We start from the raw sequence: 6,095 nt of genomic DNA, 5'->3' as shown, positions 1-6,095 counted from the left end.
TTCCTTGTGTTTGCAAATCTGGCTAATGTAGTTCTTTATGGCTGAGCAGAGGTGAGTGTCGGGTGAGGTCTCCCCACACAGGCAGCCTCTCAGCTAAGGAAGGCTCTCAGGGCAATGGCAGCTGCCCTCGCAGGGGCTTTGGAGGAGGGGATGGAAAAACTGTTACCAGATGTGTTGTTTATGCCAGCTGCTGTCAGCTGTACTCCCCTGGTGGAGGGGACCCGTGCAGCACTGGGAGCTGCTGTAAACCACCAGAGAAGCTGGCCTGGGCAAAGCCCTTCTCATCACAGCAACCTGACAATTGAGCTAGGCCAGGGGGGTGGGGGGTGACTCAGGAGGGCTGTGTTTGAATTCCTGTGGCTGAAGCAAGAATGGTTGGCACTGGTGTGAGCATCCATCTCCCCTCTCTCAGCACATGGGTTACAGGTAAGACTAGCTATGCCCTAAGTGCCTTTCCAGTTCTAGGAGTCCTTAGTGCCATCTTCCACTTAGGTCTGAGTGTCAACCTTTATTTAGTGATAAATAGTGCTGCTTCTTATTTGACTGTGTTTGGAGTTGAGGTTCAGAAGCAAATGGGCTGTAAATTACCAATGCAGCTAAGTCATTGTATCTTCATGCAGGGTGGATGAGGCCTCTGTAACGAAGGTCTTTAATCCCTCCAGGTCCTTCTCGTCTTTCTGGATTCCACTTAGGTCTGAGTGTCAACCTTTATTTAGTGATAAATAGTGCTGCTTCTTATTTGACTGTGTTTGGAGTTGAGGTTCAGAAGCAAATGGGCTGTAAATTACCAATGCAGCTAAGTCATTGTATCTTCATGCAGGGTGGATGAGGCCTCTGTAACGAAGGTCTTTAATCCCTCCAGGTCCTTCTCGTCTTTCTGGACTGCTGTGCTTTGTGTGCTGAACAACACTGCTCCTGCAGGGTGCCAGCCAGGGGAGTGCCAGAGCTCCATGCTGTGGGCTCTCAGAGGAGCTGACCTCCTTTGAAAAGGGATCTCTGCAGCACAACAGTTCTGGAGGTTGCTGCTTCTTTCTGATGGGTGCTTCCTGGCACTTTACCACTGTTACCCTCACTAATTCCTTTCTGGACTATGCATATAAAATGCTGTCACCCTGCACGGGTTGAGAAGGTTAACAGGTGAATGCTGGTCTTCCAAGAGAATCCTTGAAACTTGGTTATGAATTAGCCATCACTCTATCCCCTCAGCAAAGCCATGAGGGGAGTAACAGAGCTGCAGAGGAACTTACTGTCTGGATCCATCCCGTGCAGGTGACTGCTGGCTGAGGCTGGGCTGTGCTGGGTGTTTGTACTGAGCACAAAATGAGTGCTGGGAGGAGAGGAGGTTTGCTGGGGACATACTGGGAAGTGGTGCATTTGGAAGCTTCACTTGCAGGTAGAAGTGGAGTTGGAAGAGTCTGTGGTGTATGTCACCATAGTATGAGCTATAAACCTTAACCAGCCAACAAGGCAGTGATAGTTTGAGAACTTTGTAAAAATTCCTGCTACCTAAAAGGATGATACATATCACAGCATGGAGCTGGAGCATTCCACTGGCTCCTGTGCTGCAGAAGCAGTCTTATTTTGTAATACACTGTAGTCTGGGAAGGCAAGGAGGAAATTGGAAGGTTAAAGGCACTACTTCAGTGGTAACACCTTGGTTACTGGAGCCCATCCACCTGCTGAGTGAAGGCTGTAATGACTCCATTCTACTCATAATTTCTGTCATGGCCTGTGAGATCACAACGTGGGTGACTTCAGCTATGTATATACAAAGAGATGGTGGTTCTCAGAGTGGCTTTTGAGTATTTTGGGTGCTAAGGACCAGAGGCTGGGTATTTTCTGCTTAAGAAGCTTTTGAAAGTCTCATTTTTCACTTGGTAGCATTCCTCTGCGTTGTCTGTTGTCCCAGAAGTTTCACAGCTGGTGGGAGGAATATGTGCCTGTATGTAGGTGCCTTATGCCATTGGTCTCTGCTGGGTAAAACAGAGTTTTTTCTAGTCTCTTTGCAAGTGCTGCCTTTTGGAGGTTTATCCTGTGTGGAATTTAAAAGGATGATTCTTGGCTTTGCTCTTCGGATAATATTTGCACAGAGCTTTTGAGAACAGGCCCATGGAGGATATGAGTCTTGATTGTAAACATCAGAGGTCTGCTGTTTCTGGTGACTGTGGAGTCCATGTGTTCATGCACCACTGCTGCTGTGGGCTGGATACCTCTGGAGCAATGGTGAAGCATTGGGACTTGCTGATTTTATTTTTTTTTTCTTATTTTGGGAAAGTTTCTGGTGGTTTTATCTTTTTTTTTTTTTTTTTATCTTCTTTGATTCCCAAGCCTAGGGCTGTGCCCTGTCATCTCAGCAGTTCCAGACAGGTTTGGCCACAGTTGTAACTTCTTTTCAGGAGCTGTGGGCAGTAGATAAATATAATCTTGCCATGCAGACAGTGTATTCAGAACAGATGTATATGTTCATGGAATTGCAGAAGGATAGGGGGTAGGATTTAGAACAATAAGAGGACCACACCTGTGCCTCCTTGTGCCCACCTGCCACTCTTCTCCTCACTATTCTGTGTAAACCCAGTGCTCTCATCCCAAGATCTAGGTGACCAAACTTAAGCCTATGCTGCTGGAAATGGAAGTTAATTTGTTGCTCCTCAGAACAGAAATTCCATTTCCATGTTCTCTGCTTAATGACTCCCACCATTTGCACCTTGAGAGTTACCAGTTGTCTGTGTAAGGTAAGCATTCAAGAAAAATGAGCTCTGTATTGTTAAAGCATGGTGGACTTGCTACCTAGAGTGACTCTCTGCTTCCCTCAGATCTGTGAAGCCATGCATGTTTAGGTAGACTCGAGGCCCATGCAGGAGGTGATGTGTCTGACTAAACATGAAGCATTCCTATAAAAATGGGAATTTTGCTGTCTTGGGCATTGGGCTGGCCTGGAAGACACGGACCTTGAGTGCTGTGTTCACTGACTCAGCCAGACAGCTGCTCTGTCAAGCAGGACAACGTTTAAGCCTTATGAACCCTTGGTTTGAACTGCAGCAATTTGTAAGGAAACAGGAAAAGAAGTTTGAGGGCAGAGCTATTATGAAAATGAAAGGGGAAAATAATGATAATGACAATGGGGGAAAAAAAAAAGTTTAGAAAGCTTTTTCCAAACCTAGGACTCTTCTGGCTGCACGTTTAGCTGTTGAAGGACCCCAGCTGTAAAACCCACATCTAGTCTGGGCAGTCGTAGCTCATTTGTGGATGTTTGAAGGCTGAACTGAACTTAATCTCTAACTCTGCTGCTTTTCTTGAGGAGAGAGCAAGCATTACAGCCTGTCATGTTAGCATGAAATGTGCCTCTAACGCTGAATAACTCTAAAATAAAATTTAAAGGACAACTGGAGAGAGGAGTTAGATGTTAATTTGAAGATCTGTTTGACTCATTCCTTCCTTCTTTCTCATGTTGTTCCATAGCTCAAAACTGCCTTTCAGTGTCTCATAATCTGCCTTGCTTTCCCACTCTCCCTAATTCAAAATTTCTTATAATTAGGAGATGGCACCTCCCTCATTCAAGATCAGGCAGTGTCCCATGGCAACTGGAGCAATTGTTGACCTGGAAAAATAACACTGGGGAAATCTGGTCAAATGTTTTTACTAAAGCCAAGCAGCTGGGACAGAGAAGAGTCAGCACAGAGCCCTGTGAAAAGTCCTGGCAGTTAGGTGAAGTCCCTGGTGACTGGAAAAAGGGAAACATTACACTCATTTTTAAAGAGTAGAAAAGAGGACCCTGGAAACTACTGACCTGTCAGTATTGCCTCTGTGCCTGGGAATATTATGGAACAGATCCTCAAAGCTATGCTAAGGCACGTGGAGGTCAGGGAGATGGTTCAAGCAGACAGCATGGCTTCACCAAGGGCAAGTCCTGCCTGACCATTCTAGTGGCCTTTTGTGATGGAATGACTACATCAGTGGACAAGGGAAGAGCTATGGATGTCTTCTATCTTGACTTCTGTAAAGTCTTTGACCTGGTCCCCCATGACATCCTTCTCTCTAAATTGGACAGACAGGGATTTGATGGGTGGACTGTTGGTTGGATGAGGAATTGTTTGGATGGTTGCATTCTGAGGGTAGTGGTAAATGGCTTGATGTCCAGATGAAGCTTGATGACAAGTGATACCCCTCAGGGGTCTGTACTGGGACTAGTGCTGTTTAAAATCTTTATCAATGACATAGTGGGATTGAGTGCACCCTCAGCAAGTTTGCAGGTGACACCAAGTTGAAGGGTGCAGTTGACACACCAGAGGGACCTGGACAAGCGTGAGGAGTGGACCCATATGAAGCTCATGAGGCTCAGCAAGGCCAAGTGCAGGGTCCTGCACCTGTGTTGGTGCACATATCAGTATAGGCTGAGGGATGATGGGATTGAGAGCAGCCCTGGAGGAGGATTTGGGGGTACTGGTGGGTGAAGAGCTGGACATGAGCTGGCAATGTGTGCCTGCAGCCCAGAGAGCCAACTGCATCCTGTGCTGTGTTAAAAGCCGTGTGGCCAGCAGGTTGAGGGAGCTGGTTCTGCTGCTCTCCTCTTCTCCTGTGAGACTCCAGAGTCCAGCTGTGCTGCCTCAGACAAAAGTGAATCTGTGGCTAATGTAAGACAGGGACTGTGCAAGGGAGGCTGGAGGCCTGAACTCAATACCATTGTGTTCAGTGGAATGCTTTTGAAGGGAGAAAAGCATTGCTCTTAAAGGCTGGGAAGAGTCAAGGGAGAGAGCATTTATCTCCAACTAGTCAGAGCCTTAGTCTTTGATTCCCTCTATCTGGAAATTCTTGTTATCCACACAGAGAGACAGTTCTTTTTTGATCTTCCATTAATCTTTGCCTGTGTGGTGTATTATGGCAAGGAGTTCCATGTGTAAAACTTCAGCTCTGCAAGATTAATGGTTAGTCTGCTATGAATGATGGTTCTCTGTTAGGGAATGTGGGAGGTTGGGTCCTCCCACATATAGAGCTTGGGAGATTTCAGTTCCCACAACCATGATATAATCTGTGGAAGGGTTTACTAATGAAAAGAGAATAGCAATACTAAAATAGGAGACCTGGTAAATGACATATGGAAGGAAAATTATGATGTCTTGGAAAGATATGAAGACTAAGCAGGAGGATATTTTCATGTCTGTCACTCACACAGAGGTGAGAGGGCTGTTGAAAGACAGTGGAGGTCATGGGACATCAGAGGCAATGTAACTTCTGAGTCTTATCTGTTTACTTAATTTATGCACTAAATGCACAGTTGCTGGATTTTAAGGCTTTTTAATGGTTAGCTTGTGATGTATGTTACAAAAATATTCTAATTTCTGAAGGTGTTGTCTAGAACAAGGATGTAATGACATCAGTGGGAATAACAGGAGAAACCAAGTAGTCCTGGTGTTGAGAGACATGTACTACTGGTGTGTTCTTCTTCCAAAAGAAAAGGTAGGTGTCAGGAGGAGTGGCTCAATAGCTGTCTCTAATTGTCTGGATCCTGAAAAGCACTTGCTATGTTGCTCATAAAAATTGTAGTCAAAGAACAGGTGTTAACTTTTTCCATGGCTGGCATCAGGAGGATGATTAGTAAGACTCTGGGAGCCCCTTTTTTTCTATGAAGCCTTTTGTATTGTTCCACTGCTGTAATTTCTTTGGGATATATTATAGGACCAAATCAACAGGTTGAGTATCTTCTTCTTTAAAAGAGATTTCTCTTTTCTTCTCTCACAGCTGCTTTGAACAGAGCCTCTTGAGAAGTGAGTCGACTCACAGGGAGTTAGTCTTGGGCTGCCTGTGTGACTAGGGAGAACTTAGCAGAGGAAACTTATTTGTATGAGACTAGTGGCTAGCAAAATTGCTCTTGTACAGAGAGGAGTAGATATTTTGGAAGCCCAGGACTGGTAGACACAAAGATCTTCAGAACGTCCATCGCTGACTCAGATCAAACTCCTATCTTAAGCACCTGAAGCCAGTGACGTTTTGCAGTAGCCATTTGACCTGCATGTGCTAGATGTCATTGCCTCTTTTTTGGAAGCAGCCCCGTGCCATGTATTGACATTTACATAGTACAAGACCTGGAGCTGGTAGGT

This window comes from Merops nubicus, unplaced genomic scaffold (assembly GCF_000691845.1).
Source record: "Merops nubicus isolate BGI_N331 unplaced genomic scaffold, ASM69184v1 scaffold11464, whole genome shotgun sequence".
NCBI lineage: Eukaryota > Metazoa > Chordata > Aves > Coraciiformes > Meropidae > Merops > Merops nubicus.
Note: the sequence above shows the minus strand (reverse complement) of the source record.